Here is a 26,688-nt window from a genome sequence, read left to right on the forward strand (position 1 = left end):
CAGGGACTCGAGGAGGAGCAGGAATCTAGATGGCTTTCTGTCAGAGGTGAAAGTAAACAGGTACACCCTGGTACAGTGTACCGGCAAGAGCCAGTACGCCATACTAGGACGGCCCAGCTTCCCCAGGCATCAATTTAAAAGTCTGGGGGCCCCCAGCAGCAGTTGGAGCCCCAGGCGCTTTAAATTGCTGGCAGATCCCCACTGATGGAGCCTGGGGTAGCGGCGGTGGGGATCCAGGGGTTACCTAAAGGGCTGGGTTTTCTGCTGCCTCTACTGCCCTGGGCCCTTTAAATAGCCCCCAGAGCCCAGCCGCTGCTACCCCAGGGCTCTGGTGTCTATTTAAAGGGCTGGGGTAGTAGAGGCAGGGAGCCCTGGGGCCCTTTAAATAGCTGCTGGAGCCCTGCTACCGGAGCCCTGGGGTAGCAGCAGCAGCTGGAGGCTCCAGCAGTGGTTTAAAGGGCCCAGGGCAGTAGTGGCGGCCGACCCCTGGGCCCTTTAAACTGCTGTTGGAGCCCCCGGCTGCTGCTGCTACCCTGGCAGGGGAGGGAGAGGGCATTTATCAGTACAAGGTGGGCTGAGGCTGGCTCTGACCCCCTCATCCCAGCCCCTTCCGCCCGAGGCCCTGTCCCCTCCAGGGGCCAGAGCCAGCCCCAACCCAGCCCCGTAGTGGTAAGTCCCTATTTCTACTTTCACCCCTGCTTTCTGTCCTCTTTGTCTTAGAGATAGGGGTCATTTCAGTCTCTGGCACAAGATAGTTGCCTTAAGCTGTGCTATATTAAGCCAGTTCAAACAGCCCCCCTAAGGGCCATTAAACCAGCCCAGGATTCTTTACTATACAGTGCTCTATGACAATACCCCATTATACCTTGTATGCCAGGGGTACCAGGGGCAGGTGGCTATGCTGGCTTTATACCACCTATATAAGGGAAATGCCCTGCAGGTTTTAAGCCAGGTGTTTGTTCCCTTTACACTGCTGAAGTGGTGCAAAGGGGAACAAGAATTGGTGTACAGCATTTTTTATCCCACTGAAAGGTCGAGAGAGTGCCTTTTCTCTTGAGAGTTTTTGCTTGAGTTCTAGATTAAAGAGGTTTAGATAAGCATTTCAGGGGTAAAAGTTTTAAAAGTGCCTAGTTGACATAAATGCCTGCATTCCATTGATATTCAGTGATATTTAGGCTCCTAAGCTGCTTTTGAAAATGGGACTTCGGCTTCTGTGTCATTTGGGTGTTTAGAAATTTTTTGCCATGTATTTTAATGCTTACCTGAGTTAGATCCATGAAGAGGGTTGGCCCTACTATAACTTGTAAAAATAATATTAGAATAATAATGATGATGGAGGGGGGAGGAGGGAGAAAACTTGTTCACCTTAGCCTCTGATGATAGAACAAGAAGCAATGGGCTTAAACTGCAGCAAGGGAGATCTAGGTTGGACATTAGGAAAAAGTTCCTAACTGTCAGGGTAGTTAGACACTGGAATAAATTGCCTAGGGAGGTTGTGGAATCTCCATCTCTGGAGATATTTAAGAGTAAGTTAGATAAATGTCTATCAGGGATGGTCTAGACAGTATTTGGTCCTGCCGTGAGAGCAAGGGACTGGATTCTATGACCTCTCGAGGTCCCTTCCAGTCCTAGAGTCTATGAATCTGTGAACTATTTATTTATACCACTCCAAAAAGGTATGCTAGGTATCTAAAAAGAGCAGCTTATTAGACAGGACCCTATCCCAAATGGCTTGCAGTCTAACATGTAGATGAGTTATAATATTTGTGGCATAGCATAGAAAAGAGTAGGATGGGGTTAAGTTGGATTTTGCCATATAAAGAAGTTCATGCATTCACTTAGTCAGAACCACTTATTAATGGACAAGGGTTTTATTTCTAGCTTAATATTTTAATTTAATTTCTTGTAGGTGAATTTAGCAAATTCACTGCTCTACAGCCAAAATGCTTCTGAAATAAATGTAGTCCAACTTTACTAATTCTGGGTCACTGAGAATGAAAATGATGCTTAAAATTGTTGATTGGCTCTAGTTTTCAAGATATGCTATTGGGTCGGTATATATGACCCTTGACTTGGGAATGGAGGAGGATAAGTGAGTTATAAAGGGAAGGGATCTCAATTTAAACCAGAAATGACTAAAATACATCTTTGACTGGATGTAGGAATAAATCTATGACTGGGTTTGGACAGTACTTGCTTTTGAGGCAAAACAATGAATGATGCAATCTGAAGCTGGTATTGCATCATACATGATATGAATTGCATCATGTTATTCCTAGAAGTCATGGATGATGCAATCATAACGAAGCTTACATCACTCTGCTGAACAAATTGCCCTATATCAGCTCTAGAAATCATACAGTGTAGTGCTCTCTTATTCGTCAGTGTTTGATTTTGCAAGTGACACATTTCTGTTTAGTCAAAGTGAGCAGAGATGCCTCGTACTTGTGTGAACAGTGCAGATAACTTCTGCTATGTTTGTGGTGAAGTGACTTTTGCATCACAAAAGCGCAGTATAACCACTATGGTTAAGAAAGCCTATAACCTTTCTTTTGGCTGCAAAATTGGAGATCAGGACAAGAGGTGGGCCCCACACATATTATGCTGCAACACTTGTGCAACAAATCTTTGCCAGTGGTTGAACAGGAAAAGGAAATCTATGCCTTTTGCAGTGCCAATGATTTGGAGAGAGCCAACAGATCATACCAGCAATTGTTACCTCTGCATGGTGCCTCCAGTTGGGAAAGGTGTGTCAAAGAAGAAAAAGCAGACTGTGCATTGTCCAAACATTCCATCAGCTATACGCCCAGTACCTCACGGAGAAGGACTGCTGGTTCCTGATGCACCAGAATCATTCTCACTTGAGTCAGACAAGGAAGAAGAAGAGGAGAAAACTTCTGGTCCTGAACCACCAATGTCACAGGACCCACATTTTCTCCCATCCTCCTCCTCTGAACCACACCTCATAACACAAGGTGAACTGAATGACCTTGTCAGGGATTTGGAACTACTCAAGAATAAGGCGGAGCTGTTGGGCTCCAGACTACAGCAGTGGAATCTCCTGGCAGGCTATCAGGGCAAATGGAGCCCATCAATGCTTGCAGACTATTGCTGGACGGTGACAAGAGATGCTCCATTTAATGAATACAAGAGACAAGCCAAGAAGCGCCGAGTAGACACTGAATAGGACTAAACTATGTACATAATAGTTTTCTGCCTTTTGTTCCATAATACATTTTATGTATATAACCCTTTTGCTGATTTTTAAAGTGTTACATAAACAGGACAGGTGAAATATTATTATGTAAAGCAACCATAAACACATGTAAAGACCTAGGTTTACAATTTATGATTAAAACTCTACTATCTACACAATATACATAGACATAAAATGTAAAAACTTAAATATCTTAGAAACAGTAGCCAATCCGTTGTTTTAATTGTCATATTTGAATTCAGCACATCAAAATACATAATAAATAGCACATTTTTTCTCTGAAGCAGATGACTTCTCAAAAATTGTAGACCAGTGTTATCCAAACAGATCATGGTTTTTACCTATTTGTTAATTATTTAAAATTGTTTGATGATGTTCACAAACTATTCACAGGGAGTATTTGGTTAAATATTTATCATTAATAAATGACTAGTCAACTTTATGTCTGGGCTCCTAAGCCACGTGGTATTCTCTCTTTCTTCTCTCACCAGATGACCTAACCTTGATCAGCTACTATCCACAGTGAATTTTGTTCGCAGTTCCAAAATTTGTTTCTGCACACATCTAGTTAGCAAAAGAACAAAATAGGGTGTCAACATGACCAGAAAAATTTTTTAGAGCTGATTGAAAAGTTAACAAGTCCTTCTATAGCCCAGATGAAAAAACTAGGGACCATCACTTGAAGAACAACATGAAAAACTATTTGGTGTTTTATCTCCTTCATCCAAAAAAATCTGAACATTCTGTGAAAAATCTTCATTTTTTTCTTCAAAAATTCTGCATTTCTGAAAAACCTGGTTTTTAAAAAAAAATGATTTTCTGTGAAAATCTTTATATTTTCCACTCAACATTTTCTGATTTTTGGTTTAAACACATACACACGCACGCCCAAACATTTTGGGGGTTTCTATTCTATTCAGGTTCTTGTTTCCACTCTCCTATTCTTTCCTTTCTCACCCCCACATTTTTCAGTGGTAAGATGACATAAGAAAATAAAGAGGGAGAGGGGCAAAAGAGATAGAAAGTTGAATTATTTCTTTTTAACAAAACATATTTACCATTTTTAAGAAGCTTTGCAAAGTACCATTGAGAATTCTCAAAAATGTTAATGGATATTTCCTTCCACCATCCAGCCACTTTCATCTTTGAACCTTTATTGAGATTTGCCCATCACCAATGATTGCTGTTGGAGCAGCAAATACCCTGCTTGAATAGCCACCTGCAGGTAGGTTGAAGGCACTCTGCAGCTGTCTCAGCTCATTTTGATTTAAAAGTATAATTTAAGAGAAGAAATGTACATTTGTTCCCATTATCTGAACTGCAAAGTAATAGAGATAATATTCATTTTCAGTTAAAACTCTCACAGAAGCTTGCCATTTTCTATATGATGGCCACCATAAACAACCTCCCTGCAGCCAGGCTAGATTCTGGGGAAAAAATAAGCCTAGGTTAATTGCTTTGTCCCTTAACCAGTGGAAGTAGATTTTGGAGGGGGCATTTTTCTAATACTTGCTGAAGAGCTTAGCCTGATGAAAGTGAGTATGTAGCAACTAACACCATATAAACTGAAGAAAAGCAAGACTCCAGCTCCTTACTAGGTATTTCAAAATTGTTATTCAAAGTGTTTGATTTGTAGACAATTCCTCTCTTGCTCTTCCTAGCCTCTCTCTCCTCTTAATAACAGATTGTCAGCCCATGCAAACAAGTGAGACCCAACCATCCTGCCTTCAGTCTCCTCCTACACTTAAATCAAAACACAAAACTCCACAAAATTGTCCTTTTGTTTGGTGATGACATGTTTGACAAATTGGAAGACCTGTGGGTACATAGTCACACTAATTTCATTTCTGGCTGTGTTTTATTTAGCACTGACATGACTCATCTCACTTAAGGATCACGTACACCATTATCCCTAATCTTCTCTAGAGAGGTTTCACTTAGAGCAGGAGAATTTTGCCTGAGTGACAGTAGCTCTCAGATAACTGAAGGAGATGAAGAAGAAATGGCTCCATTTGAAAATTTTGATAATTTTAGAATCCAGCAGAAAAGAGTTAAAAAAATGCTTATGAGGTGATCATTAACTAAGATACAAAGGAAAGTGAAGAAAGATATTTTCTGAGGAAATCTGAGTGTCTAACATTATCTTTCTGCTTTCACTAATACTTCTATAATATAGAAATACTATATATAATAAATACTAATTCCCAAACAAAAAACATAAGACCAACAGAATTAAGACTGAAAGGAGCAGAAGGTAAAAAAGATGGAGGAGTAACACCAAAAATCCTTTAGCTAGCTCACGGAAGAGAAAGAAAGACTCAAGATTATGATAAGTCTTTATACTGTGGTGATGATATTGTTAGGGGCTCAGATGCTTCTGGTGGTTTTGTGTCATAGGGGTTATGTGTGTGTGATGCCTGTACTCTAAGAAGCAGTGTAAAACACTTTCCTAACATTTTAGGAGTGTCATAATGTCTTTTCCTTTTGGATCACCCATTTTTAATAGTGGAGATGCATCCTTTTTTGAACTCCAAATTGGTGGCTTGTAGTTGCAATGTCACCTAAATTTGAAGTGTGAAAGTGGTGACATTTTTTTTAGATGGTGCCTGTGACACAGTGTGATTTGCCACATTATTTGCTACATTATTGCTCATGAAATATTGTTAGCCATGTGCGTTAATTACGCCTGGGTCACCTTGATTCTCATGTTTCCAGACAAGTAGAAAATCCTTGCATGTCACAGTTCAAGAATAAGCCACACTTCAATGGGTTTGAAATACTTGCTGAAACATCTAGTTATTGAAACAACCCCAATTTAATGTTCCTTTTCACTTGAAGGAATCGCCAAAGAGAGATGCAAACATCATTCCTGTAACTTAAGTGGACTTACTTCAGGAGTGGATTTGACCCATTGTGTCCCCAGTGGTTCTCATGGAAGAATTTTTAAAGGCATGTACTACTTTTTAAAAATGTTCTAGCCTCAGACTAGAGCCTACAAAGAAATGTTTAACTTCAATATGCAAATGCCTATGATCTTTGCAGTTTCAACACAGCAATCACAAGCAAACTGGAATCCATACAAGAAAAACAAACCCCTGAAATTAAATCATTGCTAAGCAAACTGATTTGGAGAATTTTCCTAACCACTCATTTTGGTGACTTAGGGTACGTCTTCACTACCCGCCGTATCGGCGGGTAGCAATCAATTGCTTGGGGTTCGATATATTGCTTCTCACCTAGACGCGATATATCGATCCCCAAACGTACTTATAACGATTCTGTAACTCCACCAACCTGAATGGAGTTGCGGAATCGACATGGGGAGCCGTGGACATCAATCCCGCGCCGTGAGGACAGTGAGTAATTCGATCTTAGATACTTCGACTTCAGCTACGTTATTCACGTATTGATATTAACAGTGTGGCTGCTTGGAAAAAAATAACGATGGGTCACTGTTCAAGAATTGTGTATAATTCCAAAGCCCTCCCAAGTTCCCTGGATGACTGAATGTTCTTGCTGAGATTATTACCACTGAAACAGTTAATGTTAATATCCCCATTGTCACGACTGGACGTCAGATTTAATACTCCTCTGAGAATAGTGGGGTAATTCATAATTCTCTTTCAGAGATTGTTTCGTCTGCTGGTCTGTAGATTCAGCCCTGTTCTGGTTCACATTCTGAAGGTTTTCTTTGTGATTATAAGACTAGATACTTCATTTTTTGCATATTAAAATTTAAATTGAGCAGAAACTGATGGGGTTACCAGGGGAGTGCCATACTGGTTTGCCAATATATATTGACTATTGGCTATTATGCTACACTAACACTGAGTTGACAATGAGGTCTTTCGCCTTCCCCTTCAGCGTGGGGCATGGGTCGCTTGCTGGTGGATTCTCTGCAGCTTGAGGTCTTCAAACCAATTTTGAGGATTTCAATAACTCAGTCCTGGGTCAGGGGTTGTTATAAAAGTGGATGGGTGGGGTTCTGTGGCCTGTCTTGTGCAGGAGGTCAGACTAGATGATCATATTGGTCCCGTCTGACCTATGAGTCTATGAGTCTTACTACACAGGGGAAAAATAATCATTCATTACATAATGTTATAACTCCATACCTCTATATTATTTCGCGGACAACAAGACACAAGGTCAGTTACAAAGATACATGTATTGAACATTGGGATAAAAAGCGGTTTCTTTGGGAAGAACAACCTGAAAGTACTCAGAGCTTCCCTTTTTACTAAGGCAACCTTTAAAAGTTCTAATAATGGGAAAAGACAAGAGATGGCTTTTGTCACTTGCTCTGCTTTTGCAGATACATTTTTTTTCTCCAGTGGCAATTGCCATTTTAAGTCCTTGGGACAGCTAATCTAAGCCTTACTTCTAGTACCTAGGTGTTCCAACTGCCATCCATAGATTTGATATAGACATTGTGAGCCAGGGACTACACCTCACTGCACTGGTTTATTTTCCTTCTGAATCTTCAGGCAGCCTCTTTGGCCACAGCTCCTATACCTAACAATTTTGACTCTTTCCTAAATCTTTTTAAGAGGGGATAGGCTCCCTGGGCATCATACCCTCAATTAGGTACTTCTATTTCTCAGGAGGACTATACTATATATCCCCACTCACCCCTGCTTGATAGATGCTCTAACTATCTTTCAAATCTTTAGAAAAATTTCTACAATGGAGCCCTTCACCACCTTTCAGTTCTAGTTTTTCCAAGTCCTGGGGGAAAGCCATTCTAGATCTGACCCTCCTTTAGCAATGTTTGAATAATGGCTTTACAAGGGATTGGTTGCAAACAGGGACATTAGAATTCTTCTATAGCAGATAAATCCTAATTAACAGACTGGTTCCTCTATAGATGCAATTGCTCCCCTGTATTTGCTATGGGATTATTAAATACTTAATGGCCCTGATTCTGCACCTTGTGTAGTCAAGTGGGTGTAAAACACCAGATCTGAATGGGAGCATTTTATGTCCACTTCACCCAGGTGTCAGTGCCTATGCAAAGTGCAAGGCAAAGGGAAACCAGACAATTTTTTTTTTTTATTATTCTTAGTCACTTCTCTGAGCAGCATGCTCCTTGTCCCCTGGCCTTCCTGGAGCTGCTATCATTTACACCAGCTGATGATCTGCTCCTTTGAAGCCAATGGGACTAAGGGGGATGCAGACAACAAGATTAAAGGGAAGCACATGCTTAAGTGTTTGCAGGAGCAGGGCCTAAATCTGCCTTTACTCTAGGTATAGTGTAATAGCGAGACTGAAACAATGGGGCTGATGTTTCTGCATATTTAGAATGGGAATGACCTCTGGGGCTTCTGTGCATGTTTGTGCTTAGTGACTCCAGATGAAATTTTGCTCAATTTGCTTCTAAAAATAGAGGTTGTGTTCACACTGCCTCATGGATAATTGCCATGAATACAGTCCATGGAGCAAAACTAACTTACACAAGCAGAGTATATGGCCCCCAGTTAATGGATTGCAATTGAGTTATCCCGGCAATGAGTCTGGTCCCAGGAGCCCTGACTCTCAATCTTCTATTCACTTTCATCTTGCCCTAGATAGTGAAATCCTGAGCCAATCACTGAGAGTTTTGCCATTGACTTCAATGAGATTAGGATTTCACGCACTGTGTAATTCTAGTGATCACTATACTGGATATTAGAGGTCTGCCTATGCAAATTTTTCCTGGACATGTTCTCTAGCTCTTAGCAGGAATGGGCAAACTGGCTTGGTTTAAGAAATTTAGCTTAGCTAAGCTTAGAAGTAGAAATTCCAAAACATTAAGAGAGAGAGAGAAAAAAACTCTTCTCATGGTATATCTGGCTCAGTAAACACCAAGTAGTACTTGAGTGGGAAACTTGCCAAAAAAGCTTGACTCTGGGTGATTTCTAACACAATTTCAAGAATAAACAGCCGAGAAGTTTGAGAAGTAGTTTGCTAATACTTTCACAAAGGCATGGGCTGAATGTGAGCTATAGACTAGATCCTCAACTGGTGTAAATCAGCACTGCTCCACTGACGCCCATGAAACCATGTCAATTTACAATAGCAAGGATCTGGCCCTATATGTTAATTCAGTGAAATCCAAATAAAAATGAATTTTCTATTAACAAAGCTGCTGTTAATATTGTTCATTAATGAAGCTGCTATTCTCTAATGTGCTCTAATCAGAGCTGTAGAAAATTTTCAGAATGATATATTCAGATTTTATTGCAAATTAAAAGCTTTGGTCAATTTCAGTGAAAGGCTTAGTGAGGGCCATGGACGTTTAGGCAAATCTAGGCTGTGCTTTATGGGCCAGATTTCAGGCTCTAGACAGAGATTTGTGGTTTTGAGAGGAATCCTTGCAAATCTCAGTGGTTTTGTCTCCAGACTAGGGAAGAAATTCTGTCACTTCAGCTGAGTTTTGCTATTCAAAGTTGGGTTAATTCCAACCTATGTCGTGAGTGTCCACCTATGGGAACCAAACCAAAACAAGCAATAAAAAAGTGTGTATTTACCAATTGTGCATGACCCCTATGTACTGTAAAGCTCTATTTCTAATGTGAGAGTATTCTGGAGTGTATGGTTTAGTCACACAATTTACACCTGCCTTTGGGCTTATTTGGCCCATATGTTAGTCATGTGTTTTGAACCCATCATGGAGGCTCTCTGGTCCACATCAGTCACTTTGACTTACTCCTTCTTGGCTCATCCAAATTGCACACCTGACTTCTCAGAATTCTATAAAACGTGTTTTCATCAATTGATGCTCCTAGCTTTTTCATTTTAATTCACCTTCTTTCATCCATTCTCTGCTATTTTCAGCTTGTTAGAAAAGAGTAAGGGAAGCTCAAATTCAGGTGCTAGCTGATGAAAGAAATAATTGTTTTTTAATTCTAAATTAATGGAAAGAATATTGCCCATTTCATGACCTTTATCTTTAAAAAAAAGTCATAGAAATTTAATATACTGGGACTAGGAAGAAAAGTATCTTCTAAAATGTGACTGAAGATTACTTTGTAAAAATACCTGAACAGTTCTAGAGAAAATTGGTAGCAGGGGAGTTAAACAGTGCACTGAAGCCAAAATTATGATGACTTCTTTGGTGATGCAGTACCATGTTATACTTAGGTGAAAAACGAAAACAAGCAGAAGAGAAGCATAAAGTGCAGGACTCAATGAAATACAGAGGACTGTGGCACAAACAGAGAGGATAAGATGAACAGAAGGCTGCAGGAAACGGGAGGTAGGGGAAGGAGAACAGACATAGAATTGTGAACACAGAGGAACAGCCGTAAACATAAAAGTGGACAACCTTCAGAGAAATTGTCCTATAATTATTATGTTTAGGTTTTCTTTCTGATTAGCTGAGAGCTCTCTAATAGACCTGACTGTAGGCTTGGTCTGTTAGGCCTAGGAAAGCTGTTCTTCGTAAGGTGACCTTTCGATGGACAAATAGCATGGTACTCTAATTACACCAGTCAGAGTAGCAATGTGAATAAGTGCTCCTCTAATAGCTGGGTTGAGGGAATGAAATAACTGCATGCTTTGTTAGACTGACTCAGGGAAAGGGCCTCTTTCTTTTGTTTCTCACTTCCTTTCTTCCAATCATTTTTGACATTTTGAGACTGAGTTTGGGGATAATCAAATTCAAGACTCTCTCTTCTGCCTGCTACCCACCTTTCTACCTCTTTCTCCACCACCACCAAAACAAAAAAACCACACCAAATCTAAGATTTCTGAGTGTGTTTGACCTTAAAAACTCCTCTCTATCCTCTCCACACAGATCCCTCCTCCTCCTGGTATATTGGGCTGTGTCTACACTACGAACTAGAGGTACGATTCCCCTGCTTGTGTACGTATCCTTGTACCAGCTGTCACTGAGTATAAACAGCAGTGTAGCCGCACTAGTGGGTACATACTCGGCATGGTTAAGCTGTGTCTCTGCTGCTGCTACCTGTGCAACTGCGTTTCTATTGCTACACCCTCATTGAGCTAGTGTGAGAGTGTGTACACATGCAGGGGACTCACACCCCAGCTCAAAGTATAGACATAGCCTTGGATTCTGAGCTCCCGCTGTCATCCTTTGGCCTGATTTTAAAGGACCAAAAAGTGCTATTTGCTGCTTTTCCAATATCCACTTCCCTTTTACTAATTTCTTTTCAGTCAAACAAATATTTCCAAACCCTATTATTGCCAGGACAAAATCCTGCATTAGTTTTGGTCCAAGAGTGGTCCAGGTCCCATCACTGAAGATGATCAGGAACAGTTTAGCTATGACATTAGTGTGAATGTTATTCAGGGCCAAATTCTGATACCTTTGCTCATGCTGAATAGTCATTGACTAAACATATAGTCCAACTGATGTTGGTAGCACGACTCATGGAGTGAAGTGCTATTCATGGTGAGTAAGGGTATCAGAATCTGGCTGTCAGTGAACAATCCTGGAAAAAAAAACACAGGGCAGGAGAGGAGAGACTCCAAGTTGATTACATGATCCACAATGTGTTTTCTGGGCTTCTGACAGCATATGAAACACCGAGCCTTCTTGTGAACCTCCAAATAAAAAACCTTTCTTGCGCTTTAAAGTGCTCAAACTTTTCTTAATCACTTCAGTCCACAACTACTTAATATGATTAGTCAAGTAAACATCCTGTTTACTGCTCATTGTGATTTAAGAAAATTAAATCAGAAAGGAAACAAATTAATGTCCCTTAGATAAGCTTCTGTACTGTTACCACAACAGTTCTCTTGGAAGTTAGTAATCACAATTATGCAAATCTTAATTAAAGAAATTATTGTTCCATTTATATTGACTTGGGGAAAGAGTCCATTGACACAATCAATTTAATCATGCTGTGTCAGACATTTTAAACCACTACATTTATTGCAACATGCCATCAAGTACTCGATGGTACTGTAGAGCCATCGTACAGAAAGAAAGCACCATACTCTGGAAAATTAAAGGAGGAAGACCATGGCCTCTCTGTCCCACCTCAATTTCCTTCCCAGTTTTTCCATTTCCCACCTAGTCTACAGTGGAGTCACCAGACCTGATTCTCTATTCTACTGAGTTAGTAGTACAAGGATAAGGGAAAGGCCAAAAAGTGGTTCTAATTCTTAGGCCTTTGGGGACAGTTTGGTCCTTGAGAGAAGTCATAAAAGCCTCAAGGCTGCTTTAATTTATGTTCAGCCTAGGGTGACCAGACAGCAAGTGTGAAAAATTGGGGCAGAGGTTTTTTTTTTGGGGGGGGGGGTAATAGGATCCTATATAAGAAAAAGCCCAAAATATCGGGACTATCCCTATAAACTCGGGGCATCTGATCACCCTAGTTCAGCCCCTTAGAGGTTGTTTCATAGCTCAGAAGAACCAGACCGTAGTGTACTCTGGCCAGCCCCTCTATGCCAGTGACTGCCTTGGGAGCATCACAGAGTACTGCTGGTTCTTTGATACCCCCTTGCCCTGAAAGGATATTCTGGTGTAATTTCAGATGAGTTTATGGACCTTTTATGTCCCCAGAGGATGTAAAAAGGATGGGAGATAACAGAGAATCAGGTCCAACAGCAGGGTTGGAAGGAAAGAGGAGGCGAATCTCACATGAACAATCTGTCATGACTCAGCATTGAGTGACAAGGAAGAAAGAGGAACCAGGAAGGTTAACGCTTTACTAAAGCTCTAATCTGGCATTGAAATATCTGTAAATACATGGAAGAAAGAAGCTAAAATATTACAAGGGGAGGAAGAGCTGCTAACAAATTACCTCACTCCCTGGCTGCAGGCTCAGTGAAACATATTGCCAGCTCATGTAAGACCTTGATTGATCAGGTTGCAAGGTATAGGGGGAAAAAAAAAAGCATCCAACTACTGAGAGGATTGAATCTTGAATGTGATAGGATCAGCATGTAAAGCTGATGTATGCATCCAGAGGGACTGATAGGAAGGCACAAAAGGGACAGATAGGAAGGCATGGTTCAACTACAATGGAGGCTAAGCAGGAGCACATTTTAGTGATGGGGCAGGGTGCAGGAGCAGCAGAAGCCCTTTTAAAACAGATCCTAATTTCAGAGCCAGTGGCTGTTGGCACGTGCAGTTCTACCTGCATTGCAGCTACTGCTGTAGTTCAAATAGGCTTGCATCAGCAGAGTCCCACATCATCTTACTACGGACCTTACTACAGATTTCATACTGTAGAGATCTGGTCTCAGCTGGATTTCATCACAGGCAACTCTGTCACCTGTTTTGTGAAGACCATGTGCTATACACAGTAGACTATACACTGAGGGATTGAACTTAGAATTTCTAACTCTGGTCTTCACGTCAGCCATTTGGATGAAAGAATAAATATCTGTCATCATGTTCCTCAGAGGCAACTCGGCACAATGAAATCTCTCTGTGACCAGCCCTTATGGACACAAGATTACATGATAAATCTGTTAATACTGAATGTAATGAAAATTGGCACATATGTACAGTGGATAATAGCCCAACGTATTTATCCCCTAGGCAGTTCAGTTTGCCTTGTTTGTCCAGGCTAAAGTCCAAGTATTGACATGCTGCTAGAGCTAGAGAATACCCAGAAGGAGATTATTGTAACAAGCTGAGTTCTAGTCTCTTCTGAGTAAATATTAGATTTCTTTTCAAAAGTCAGTTGATGTGAAATAATGAACCAGTAAGCTTTTGACTGAATTGACTGTCTATTTTTGTCGCTCTGGCTAATGTTGCAATGTGTCTAGAAAGTCCTCCAATTTCAGCCTAGATGGAGTATTTATAGCACAAAGAGTGGCATTTGTTCCCTTCATCAAAGGTGAGAGAGTTTTGGCAGGGTAATGGTGAGCAGTTCATTTTAACAAAGAAATGCCATTCCGATTCCACATGTGCTGTATCTATGTTTAGCTTTTAAAGATTAGTTGTAGTACTAATCACGGAATTGATCTGATTGTAGAGAAACACCTTTCTTAATTCTCTGTTCTTTGCTTCTCTTTGTCACCCTGCTTGGTCAAGTTCTTTACTTTAAAATAACTGCCATTTTAGTGAACAGAAAAGGTATTGGGGAGTATCAGTCAATCGCTAGACTGGGGATCAAGCAATGTGAGCAAAGTGTTGTCTTTAATATTCCTAAAGTGAATTTACTTTGCATGAAAGATGCTAGATTGACAGCTTTGGAAGTGAGAATCCCTCTATTTTTCCACATACACTGCCTACAACCAGGGTAAGTGGCAATGTAAGATTCCACCTCATGACCCCATTAATACAACTTACCTCTGAGCTATAAGGACCACCCACAGAGGTGAAAGAGGTTTATTCTCCAGGTTTGTTCAATCCTTGGTCTCTCGATTTAGAGGAGCAAAAACATTGCCATTTGCTGCCAATTCTGGTTGAACTTACTATAGCTTAATGCAGCGGTTCTCAAACTATGGCTTGAGACCCCAAAGTGGGTTGGGACCCCATTTTAATGGGGTTGCCAAAGACAGTATTAGACTTGCTGGGACCTGGGGCTGAAGCTGAAGCCTGAGCTTCACCTCCACCTGGGGTGGCAGAGCTTGGACTCCCACTCCCACCTCTGTAGGTCATGTAGTACTTCATGGAGGATATGTCCATCAATGGCTATTAGCCAGGATAGGCAGGGATAGTGTCCGTAGACCCTGTTTGCCAGAAGCTGAGAATGGATGACAGGGGATGGATCACTTGATGATTCCCTGTTCTGTTCACTTCCTCTGAAGTACCTTCCACTGTTGGAAGACAGGACACTGGGTTAGATGGACCTTTGGTCTGACTCAGTATGGTCAATTCTTATGTTGTCAGAAGGGGGTCACAGTGCAATGAAGTTTGAGAACCACTGGCTTAGAGTAAATAAAAGCTGCATGAGGAGAGAAGACCTTTCCCCCATTCAGTAATGATTATTACTTGGTGTGTAGTGCTTTTTTCAAAGTATAAGTAAGAGAATCTTAGGCCTTCTGTAAAGTATTATTTGGAACATGTGTTAACTAACACCTTCACAGCCTAATGTAGACAAGGCCATGTGCCTTTAACACATATTAAACTTGTTGAGTAATCACGTTAGCTAACAACTTCCAATTCCTCGTCTGGACAAAGTCTTAGTGTTAAGTTTATAGAACAGTTTTACCTGGCAATGAATGATTTGTACATTTTGATTTATACTTTGGGGATGATATTTGAGACATCACAGTTTAAGAAGGATGAATTCAAACTGGAACAGGTACAGAGAAGGACTACTAGGGTGATCTGAGGAATGGAAAACCTATCTTATGAAAGGAGATTCAAAGAGCTTGGCTTGTTTAGCCTAACCAAAAGAAGGTTTAGGGGGATATGATTGCTCTTTATAAATATATCAGAGGGATAAATATTAGGGAGGGAGAGGAATTATTTCAGCTTAGTACCAATGTGGACACAAGAACAAATGGATATAAACTGGACAGTAGGAAGTTTAGACTTGAAATTAGATGAAGATTTCTAACCATTAGAGGAGTGAAATTCTGGAACAGCCTTCCAAGAGGAGTACTGGGGGCAAAAGACATATCTGGCTTTAAGACTAAGCTTGATAAGTTTATGGAGAGGATGGTATGATGGGATAGCCTAATTTGGGCAATTAATTTGGCAATTGATCTTTGATTATCAGCAGGTAAGTATGCCCAGTAGTCTGTGATGGGATGTTAGATGAGGTGGGATCTGAATTACTACAGAGAATTCTTTCCTGGGTGCTGGCTGGTGAGTCTTGCCCACATGCTCAGGATTTAACTGATCGCCATATTTGGAGTCAGGAAGGAATTTTCCTCCAGAGCAGATTGGCAGAGGCCCTGGAGGTTTTTCGCCTTCCACTGCAGCATGGGGCATGGGTCACTTGCTGGAGGATTCTCTGCAGCTTGAGGTCTTCAAACCACAGTTTGAGGACTTCAATAACTCAGACATAGGTTAAGTGTTTCTTACAGGAGTGGGTGGAAGAGATTCTGTGGCCTGCATTATGCAGGAGGTCAGACTAGATGATCATAATGGTCCCTTCTGACCTTAAAGTCTATGAGTCTATGAGTTATTATTAATTATTATTATTATTATTTATATTCTGGTAGCATCTAAGTGGCCACATCCAATTTGGGTCCTATTTTTCTAGGCATTGGATAACACTGTACAGAAATATAACAAGTCCCTGCCCCCCAAAAAGCTTGCAAACTAAAAGACAAGACAACAGGTGGATGAAACCAACAGGAGGGCCAGGGTGGGGATGGGGGAAACGGGGTAACAAGATGTGCAAATTCTTAGCCAGTCAACAGGAGTGGTCACAGCGCTCCCCAACTAGCCACTATCAGATGAAAGTGCCAACATACAGGACTGCAAGCAGACAAGGCAGACTTGTTGAGAGTCATGGCACTTAAACTGTGTTGCTATCTAAAAAAGGTCACCTTTTCACACCACCTCCTCACGATAACTCTACGGTAACAAACTGTCGGAGAAAAACTTTGTTTTTGCTTTTTGTTTGGGTACAGCAGAATCAGATACTTTATTTTGTTTAGCAGCTACAACAGGGAGAGAGTGCACTAGACATAGAGTCTCCCCTTTTTAGACAGGTTTTTTAATAGGTAAACAATTACTACAAGCATTTATACTTTTGTTACAGATAATAATAAGCAACAGCTGCATTTTGTTTATATATAGGTCATTCTGATATTTTGTTTTTCTTACTTAAGAGATGCCAGTCTACATATTGTATTATTTATACAAGGTCAAAAAACAACTTTTTACACAGTTTTTTTTTTTACTCGCCTCACACAATTTTTGCTTTTACAAATCTTGCGTTATTAGGGTTATAGTTACCCTAACTTTTGCTAACAGAGACTGTCATGCATTAAGATTCCCTTCAAATCCCTGTTAGTTTTTTTGTACTTCCACACTCCATTTTGTACAACAGATATTTTTAAATTTTTAGTTGTATTAAGCCATGGATTTTTGATTTTATATTAGATGTTTTTACTTTAGGGGTTTTGATTGAATGTAATGACAATGTATGATTAGCATGGACATGAAATAATATGATGGGGTTGTTATATAGTTGTTATATAGTTTTGGTTACAAAGCACAATACATAGTATATAAAGTAAACATTTTATAAGCTGTATAAAAGGCATATTTTTAGCTTGATATATATTTTGAAGCATAAGAATTTGCTCTTATATTTTAGAGATTTTTTGAACTTTTGGTAACAATGAAAGCAAATTTTGAAATTGATTAGGTACTAAGCTGGTTTAATTAAAGGGTATTTGGAAACTAAGGGCTATTTGCAAAATTTTATTTGCAGGCCAATAAATAATATGATTGCTGCAGTGGTAATGAGATTAAAATGCATATTTTGCAATGTGGTGTTTTTAATATACATATAGCTATTATTAGCTTGAAAAAGTAAGTGTTTTGTTAGGGTAGTTTTTGTTTTTTATTTTTTTAGCAAATATTATGAACAGTGATAATTTTTTTTGGCTTTAGTTTATGGATACACTGAAGCTGTAGGGGTTTTAACAGACAAATATTTATTGATTTTTTTTTATTTAAAATATTAGATGTTATTTTAGGGGCACTGATTATAAATTAGTTAGGTATACCAGGTGGTTTAATTTTTTAGATGTTTTAGTGAATAATTTAGTTTTATATGCATTTTTTTTATGGACTTGTTAGGATTCGGTATGTGGGAGCCCACACCCCCCTAACCAGTCCAAATGCTTGGAAGGAGCACTGTGAATGTCTACACTTCCACCCAGAAAGTGTTTAAGTATGTTTTTATGACCATAGATTAGATGGTATTTTTGATGCGTTTGTAAGCACAGTGGGCCAAGTCTGGTGCTTAAGATTACTTTGAATGGCCATTAGTTGGTTGTTTAGGAAATTTTGAATTTTTAAATATTAGATTTTATTGCAATGTTTTTTTAGCTGTAGTGATATTTAATATTATTTTTGTTAGTAATTTTTGGATTATTGAACTAAGGGTGGAAATGACATGTAACTTCTTAATTTTAGCCTGTACTTGAGTTAGCTGAGCTTTAGAGATAAGGCTAGTGGCCTTTTTTAGTTTGCTCAATTTTTTATTATGTTTTTGTCTTTTAAGAATATTTTAAATGGCTGCTGCACTATTGATTTTATTTTATAGGGATTTGGTCAAGTTTTTTTTTTTTTTTTTTTTTAAGAGGCAATAACCCAGGTTTTTTGTTGTGCTAATTTAATGGCAGCTTTTTGTGAGCAATTTGGGTATGTAGAGGTGATTTGGAAACTGGATAAGGGCAATGTAAATCTGACAGTTTTTAGTGTTTTATTAATTACAATGTATTGATATTTTAATACTTTTTTTTGGTGTAGTACTATATTACATTTGTTATTTAATTATTTTTAGGTATTTTTAAAAGGCATTGACATTAATAGCATAGGAAGGGGTATATTGCAATAAGGTACAGGTTATATTAATTATTGGAATAATTTTAATACAGATAAAATTTTTAGTGGCAGAACAAACTTTTTGGGTAACAAAAACTATCATGCATTAAAATTCCCTACAAATCCCTATTAATTTTTTTATCCTTCCACAAAATCCATAGACCTGATGGTTGTCACTGTGGTGTACTCCATGGCTACTTAGAGCTTCATGGCAACAGCAGAGATAGAACTTGGATGCTCCTGATCCAAAAACTGTAGACCCCCACCACTTGTATGCCTCTGGATCTTAGGCATACAGCTCCTGTGATATACAATTGAGTGAGTTTTCAGAACTGATGAGTTTAATAAAAAAACTACCCCAAACCTTACCATGGTCTGTAAAGTGAGCAAATTCAATATGGGGTTGGGGAGGACTTCATAACAAGTCTGCTCCTGCTCATATTAAAAGCAATGAAAACATCTTTTTCATTTCAGTGGGAGCATAATCAAGCCCACTGCAATTTTCAGTCATTTTTCTGAGTAGAGTGGCAGCCCCCTGGTCTTTTGCCTTTGATCATGGCACTGGTAATCCATTTCTGTGAGATATGAAAATTTTTCTTCTCATTAGAAATCACCAATTACACAGCCTAGCTTTAGGTAGTCTGAACTCAAGGGCCTAATTCAATGCCAATTATGTCAAAGGAAAAGCTCCCATTGGACTTCAATGTGTGTTGGATGTGAACACTAGTGAATCGATCATGGGCCTCTTGAGCATGCAGGTGCATCTCTGCTGCCTCCACCAGGTTGCTATTCCTTCTCTGGGAAAGTTGGGAAGGGTCATATGTGTTTATCTCCATCTACTGTCTCCCACCCCAACAGAAAGGCTGTAAGACTTCTCCTCTGTTGCATGGATAATTTTTTCCCTGCAGAACCTCTTACAGCAACAGCAGTGGCATATTCTCTTGCCTGAAACTGACAGGACAAGTGTCTAGGACATCCCATTAGGAAGACACAGAAGTTCTTCACCCTCCAGTGAGGAAGAACAAAAAAGTATATCATGCACTGTTTAGTAAACATTGAATATTGGCAGACAAGCTGTTGGAAGATGCAAATGAGTGGCCTCCTACCAGGTGTCCTCTTGTAGCCTCAGAGCAGCCGCGTGACCCCTCTCATCAGTTTCTCTCTTGAGTTCACAGTAAGTCACATTCAAGCATCTCTTCATGTCCATCACAGTTTACAAAGCAAAACACCATGCAAAAGTCCCAATCCAAAAGTCCAACACCACAGTCCACATCAACCCCTTGCACATAATCTTTTAAAACCCGGTTCCATTCTCACCATCTCAGTGCCTACTGCCAGATCTGGACTCTTTTTCAGTCTATCATCTGCCTCTCCACCAGGACAGCCAGTCCAGCCCTTCTTTCTGGGGTACAGCCCTCCTTTTTCTGGTGGGAACTCACAGCTTCTCCCTTGAGAGCCTCTCCTGGTTCCTTTGGAGACACCAGTGGATAAGCCCCTCAGCTGCTTCCCTCCCTTCAGCCCTCTAGCTAGGCTCTCGCTCTGTGGTTTAGAGCCAGCAGGCATCTTCCTCTGTTGCTCTTTCTGCCTTCAGCCGTCTCTTGGCTTTGGCTTTCTGGCTCGGGGACACCAGCCTGCAAACCCCTGGCTGCTCTCTGGTTTTCAGCCCTCTCCCAGGAACCGCTCTTCCTGACTGAGCCAGTCTGCTCTGACCCACTTAACTCACTCTCAGGCCTCCTGTAGCTTCCCAGACATTGCCCTGCCCTCTTAATTGGCCAATACAGGGTGTACCTGGACTGGAATGGGAGCGCTGAGACCAATTTCCTTTAGTGAGTCACTGACTCTATTACAGAGGGTTAATACTAACACGTGCACCAGCTTTACAATAGTTCCCGTTAAAACAATATTGAGGTCTGAAAGGGACACACAACTAGAGAGGTAAAATTTAAAATGCAAATAAGTGTATTTGTTTTAAAGAACAAAGTTTATCTTTCTCCGTATTTTAAAAAATGAGGTCAAACATTAACAATAAATTAGCAATTGATAATGACATTACTGTCATGCCTAATTGCCCCAATTAAGAACAGGTCTTATTGTATGATGTGCTGAAGGTATTCAGCCCCTGCCCCAAAATAACAGTCGAAATAAAGTATGAGAGGAGAAACTGAGGCCCCAAGGCACCTCTACACTGTCATTAGTCACCCATGGCTGGCCAGTATCAGCTGACTGGAGCTCGTGGGGGCTCGGAGCAAGGGGCTGTTTAATTGTGGTGTAGATGTTTTGACTTGGAGCCTGAGCTCTGGGACCATATCCCCGCAGGGTCCGAGAGCCTGGGCTCCAGCCCTAGCCTGAACATTTACACAACAGTTAAACAGCCCCTTAGCCTGAGCCAGGTGGCATGGGCCAGCTGCGGGTTTTTAATTGCAATGTAGACATACCCCAGAGGGAGAAGTGACCTGTCTAAGGTCACCCAGCAGGTTTGTGGTAGAGCCAGGAATAGAACTCAGGTTCTTGAAATCCCAGTCTAGTGTCCTGTCCACAAGATTTCACTGCCTCTCCTAAAAATCATACCTCTCCCCCTCACCTTAAATCTAGAGAAAAATGTTTAATTCTCAAAATAAAACAGATGGTAAGGGGGAGTGCACAAGTAAAGTGTTAATAAATGGACCCAAGCCAGCAAGCATTATCTGGGCTGAGTAGCTCTTGGGAAAAAAGTGTGGATAATTTATGTGGTAGATATTCTCATGACAGACGGATCACTCAGATCTCAAAGCAGCTGTCTTCAACACTAATATGGGGCAAGAAAAGAACAAGGGAAAGTTTTTGTTGTTGTTGTTAATTTTTTATTTTAAATTTTATTTATTACCCTGGATTGTCAGATATTCACAGCAGGATTTTTTTCCCTACAGGTTCTCAGAAACCATCCTCCATTTTTCATTTTGCTTTGTTTTTTCTCTTCCTCACTTTCAAACTTCTCTATCAATGTTGTCAGCTTCTTCCTGTGACTCCAGTGTTAATAAAAAGATGCCTTTTGGGAGTTTGGGTTTTGCTTAACAAATATCATTACTTATTATCAAAAGATTCCTCATTCATCTCCAGGTTACTCTTTATAAATCTTTACTTGGTTGTAAGACTGTAAGCTCTTTGGGGGAGGGATTGTCTTTTGATTGTGTATTTGTACAGTGCCTATCACAATGGGGTCCTGGACCCTATCTAGGGGTCCTAGGTGCCACCACAAAAGAAGTAAATTATAACAACAAAATATATGCAACTTTTTTATCTAGAAAAACTCCAAAGCTAGGGCTGGTAGAGAAAGGATATTTTCCCTGTGGAAAATTTGAACAAAAATGGAAGATTTTTTCCACTTTCACTGAAAATTGTCTTCAATTTTCCCCCTGTTTTAACTGAAAACCGCAAACCAAAAACCAAAAAAAAAAAAATGTTTTAACACTGAACATATTGGGAATTTGGTTGCCAACATGAGGTTTGATGAAAATCCAAAAAACTTTCCATGAAAATGGAAAGTTGAAACCATTTCATTCAAAAAAAAAAAAAAAGAGAGAAAAAAAGTGGCCAGGTCTATCTAAAGCACTTTATGTACATCACTTCATTCATTATTGCAGTGGCACCTGGATGTATTTAGTATTACAATGTTGCCTAAAATTGGGGAGCAGGGCTCCATTGTGCTGGGGCTGTACATACCTATTTAACAAAAACAATCATTGCCCCGAGCTCTAAATAGTTGTTTATTCTATTAACTCCTTTTCTCTTGAAAAACGAGGATAATATTAAATCTACTCAATTAACTGGAAACTTGGCTGGATCACTTCTGAAATTGGTTGCAGAGCAACAGCAACAGCCAATGGAGCAGCAGTGTTTGCAACACAGTGGCTGGAATTGGGCACTGCTGACGATAGGGGCACTGGGGGAAAATGAGTGGTGGAAATGGTAGCAGGTAGGACACTGGCAATTCTAACCAGGTCTGTAGACCTTCTATGGACTTGACTTTCTCACCATGTCTAGATCAATATTTTATTCCCAGGCTCCCATACTGTCTGTTGTCTGTTTTGCCCAATATGTTGTTTAACAAAATTCACTGTTGCCCCACTAAGTTGCCCCAAGTCATCTCAGAGTAACGGCAAGCCCTGCCTTTGTTAGATTTCATTACAGAAGGAAAAATGTCATACATTGTTCCAAAACATCAAACTCAGCTACTCTGAAAACCATTTGTTTTTCAACCCAGTGACAGTAGCAGACTCTTTTTTGGTTTCTTTTTGTCTGACATTTTTTAAAGACAAAAACCACAGTGTATGCCATCAATTGACACAACTTTTCTTTATCACTTGATATAGCCTGCTGGTGACTGCTACTTGGCAGAAGTGGCCTGAGTTCCTCTATTTCACACTCTTGCCTCCTGCTCAGAATTCACACCACTGTCCTTTCAAAAAACTTTTTTGGGAAGTGCAGACTCCTCAAGCTAGGCCGGCTAGGCAGTGCCCACTCTCTTTGCAGTCAGATATGCTAGGACCCATACCCCCAGCTGTAAACTGGCTCTGAGAGCACCTTTTCATCTCAGTTTGTTGAACTTTCTCCAGGTTCTCGCATACTAGTTTAATTACCTTTTGTCTTATACTTCTGGCAGCAGTAATACTGCACTCAGGCTTTAAAGGAGCCAAAGGAATGCTGGGAGGGCCATTGACCTATTCAGGGACTGTGAGACCTTTTCTTAGTGTGATATTGCCAAGGTTCATTTCGGATTTAAAGTTTGAGAATCACAGATACCATGCCAAGAGACAGGGAAGGAGTAGTAGATGCAATAGAGAGAATATATTAGCCTTTCATCTCTGGGTGCCTGGGTTGACATCTGGCCAAGGTCACAAGTGAAATAAATTTGGTGAGATAAACCTAGTCACCACTGGATGATAGACACATCACACAATCATCATAAAATATATGACATGACTGACTGTTTCTGCTTAGGAAAGGTTCAGGCCCGGGAAAGCCAGGATATTTCCAGCTATGAAATCAGTTAGCAGAACCCTAGCTATTCAGGCCTTTATTTTACGCTGAACAGCTTGTCTGCAGAAACACATATAGCATCTATTCTCAGCTCAGACTCCCTTTTGCTGGAGAGTGCTGGACTTTTACTGATAGTATAGTGTACAGATAAAACAGGATATTACTACAGTACAAGGGGGAAAAAAACAGAAAAATGTCAAAAGCCCCATATAATGGTCACTAAGTGAAATGATAGGTGAGTCCCTGTCAAGCCACAACAGATTATGTTATTCCTGTTTTTACATCTGATTTATGAAAAGGAAATTAGTTTACATAATAGAATAGGTCAAAATTAGACAGACAAGTTGAAACACTGGGTTGCCTCATGAGTCACAAGGCACAAGAGCATCTATTCTAATCTAAAAAATAAATAAATCTAATCTCTGCTTGCATCCTGCTTGCACTGAGGTTTAAGGCAAGGCAGAATAATTTTTCCATTTGCTCCCTGTGCTTTATGGGTATAATACCATTGTTCATTTTGTGGAGAGGAGAAGGAAAAAGAATTGATTTCTGACTCATTACATGAGCCTTTGGAGCATTAAGCGTAAATGAAACATCTGCTTTCAACTGAAGGAGGCCTGGATAAATTGATATGGAGCCATTGTAAACTCTTAAATTACAAAGCCTGGTTTTTAGGTGGAGAAGACTAACTTGTAAGGCTACTTTACTGTCTTTGACAGTCTGATTTCTTGCTTGGTTCTCAGAGGGACAGGATTCAGGCAGCTCATCTTTATATTTATTAAAATGTGGAGAGGACTTCTCTGAGGCCAGCTATCTGGGTATACTGCATGATTAAGCTCGTTGGGAGTCAGATCGCATGGGGAGAGTTTAACAGCATTTATTTCACACTGCATGGTACTAGGTTACAGTGCCGCTGGCTTCCATCTATTAAAAATTCATATTGTTCCCTGCTGGGTGCTGCAAACTAGATTAGATTCTCATGTACAGAACCTAGCTGCAGAACACGAGCCCTTTCAGGGCAGAGTGCTTGCTCTGTTGCACACCATGTGTCCAATAGGCACTCTCCTGGCATTGAAAGAGCAGCATTCAGTCCTTATGCCTTGCTTCCTTAAGCACTTAAAGGAGCCACAAGCTACTTTGCTGCAGAAGCCTTCAGTTGTCACATTCTGCTTAGAACACACTACAGCTGTACAAACTGCAGTAATTCTGTTGAAGAACCATCACCTCTTGTCAAGGCTGGAGGCTGGCAGTTCTGGTTGCCAAGCTCGGTAGGCTGTCAGTCCCTAGAATTAATCAAGGGACAGGTCTTTGTTTTCTGAGAGTGCACAATTGTGAAACTCCCTTATATGCCCCAGATTCTAAAGGCTTGTGATTGTATGATAAATCTCAGCTCTTTCCTTACTTGCTTTTTCTTCTTCCTTTTTATTGAAAGTAAGTTTCTAGCCCTCATGGTGGCAGAGGAAACATGATTCCTAAAAAGCTCTGGAATTCAGAGGACAAATAAAAAGAACCCATCATTTATTATTTTTTTAAAATCTCAAGTTTTAAAACCAATCTCAGGACATTTGATGGCCTCATTCATGATTTTGAAATGGTTGGGGTTGGCAATATTGTGGCAGTGTTTTCCTACTGGCACCCTTGTAGGTCTACCAAGATCCTTTTTATTTCAGCTGGATTATCGACAACTACTTTTGTTTCCTTCCTATCGTTTTTACATAACTATTTTGTTTTCCTCCTTCCTATAACTAGTTAGGAATTGAATTGTTCTCCTGGGGGTAGGCTACAGGTTTATATGTTGTCTAGCTGCACATTGTATTTGGTTGGTTGGTTTTCCTTTACATTTTAAAGATTTTGTATTTTGACCTCTCAGCATTTTAATGTCCCATGATATCACCCTGCAAATAACTATATAAAAAACAAATATTCTACTCCTGCAGCAGAAACAGGTGTTTTCTGTAACAAACTATACACAATGCCTTTTTAGAATAGTCATTTTGTTCTGAGATCGGGAGCAGTTGCACACAGAGAGGTATATGACAGAGATGCTGTTGCTATAGCTTTGTAACTGCATTGAGTTAGTTGCTATTCAGTTTCTTCTAGACCTGGTCAAAATTTTAAAAGTTTCAATTTAATATGTAAAATATTAAAAATGAGAACTTTTTAAATTGTATGTTCACAATTCTCCCCTACCCTCATATACTTTGACCAATTACACTGGTCTACAATTTTTGAGAAGTCGTCTGCTTCAGAGATAAAATGTGATATTTATTATGTATTTTGATGTGCTGAATTCAAATATGACAATTAAAACAACTGATTGGCTACTGTTTCTAAGATATTTAAGATTTTACATTTTATGTCTATGTATATTGTGTAGATAGTAGAGTTTTAATCATAAATTGTAACCCTAGGTCTTTTCATGTGTTTATGGTTGCTTTACATGATATTTCACCTGTCCTGTTTATGTAACATTTTAAAAATCAGCAGAAGGGTTGTATAAATAAAATGTATTATGAAACAAAAGGCAAAAAACTATTATGTACATAGTTTAGTAGTATTCAATGTCTACTCGGCCCTTCTTGGCTTGTTTCTTGTATTCATTAAATGGAGCATCTCTTGTTACTGTCCAGCAGTAGTCTGCAAGCACTGATGGGCTGCATTTGCCCTGATAGCCTGCCAGGAGATTCCACTGCTGTAGTCTGGAGCCCAACAGCTCTGCCTTACTCTTGGGTAGTTCCAAATCCCTGACAAGGTCATTCAGTTCACCTTGTGTTATGAGGTGTGGTTCAGAGGAGGATGGGAGAAAATGTGGGTCCTGTGACATTGATGGTTCAGGACCAGAAGTTTCATCCTCTTCCTCTTCCTCGTCTGACTCAAGTGAGAATGATTCTGGTGCATCAGGAACCGGCAGTCCTTCTCCGTGGTGTACTGGGCGTATAGCTGATGGAATGTTTGGATAATGCACAGTCCACTTTTTCTTCTTTGACACACCTTTCCCAACTGGAGGCACTATGCAGAAGTAACAATTGCTGGGATG

The sequence above is a fragment of the Gopherus evgoodei genome, chromosome 1, assembly GCF_007399415.2.
Source record: "Gopherus evgoodei ecotype Sinaloan lineage chromosome 1, rGopEvg1_v1.p, whole genome shotgun sequence".
Classification (NCBI taxonomy): domain Eukaryota; kingdom Metazoa; phylum Chordata; order Testudines; family Testudinidae; genus Gopherus; species Gopherus evgoodei.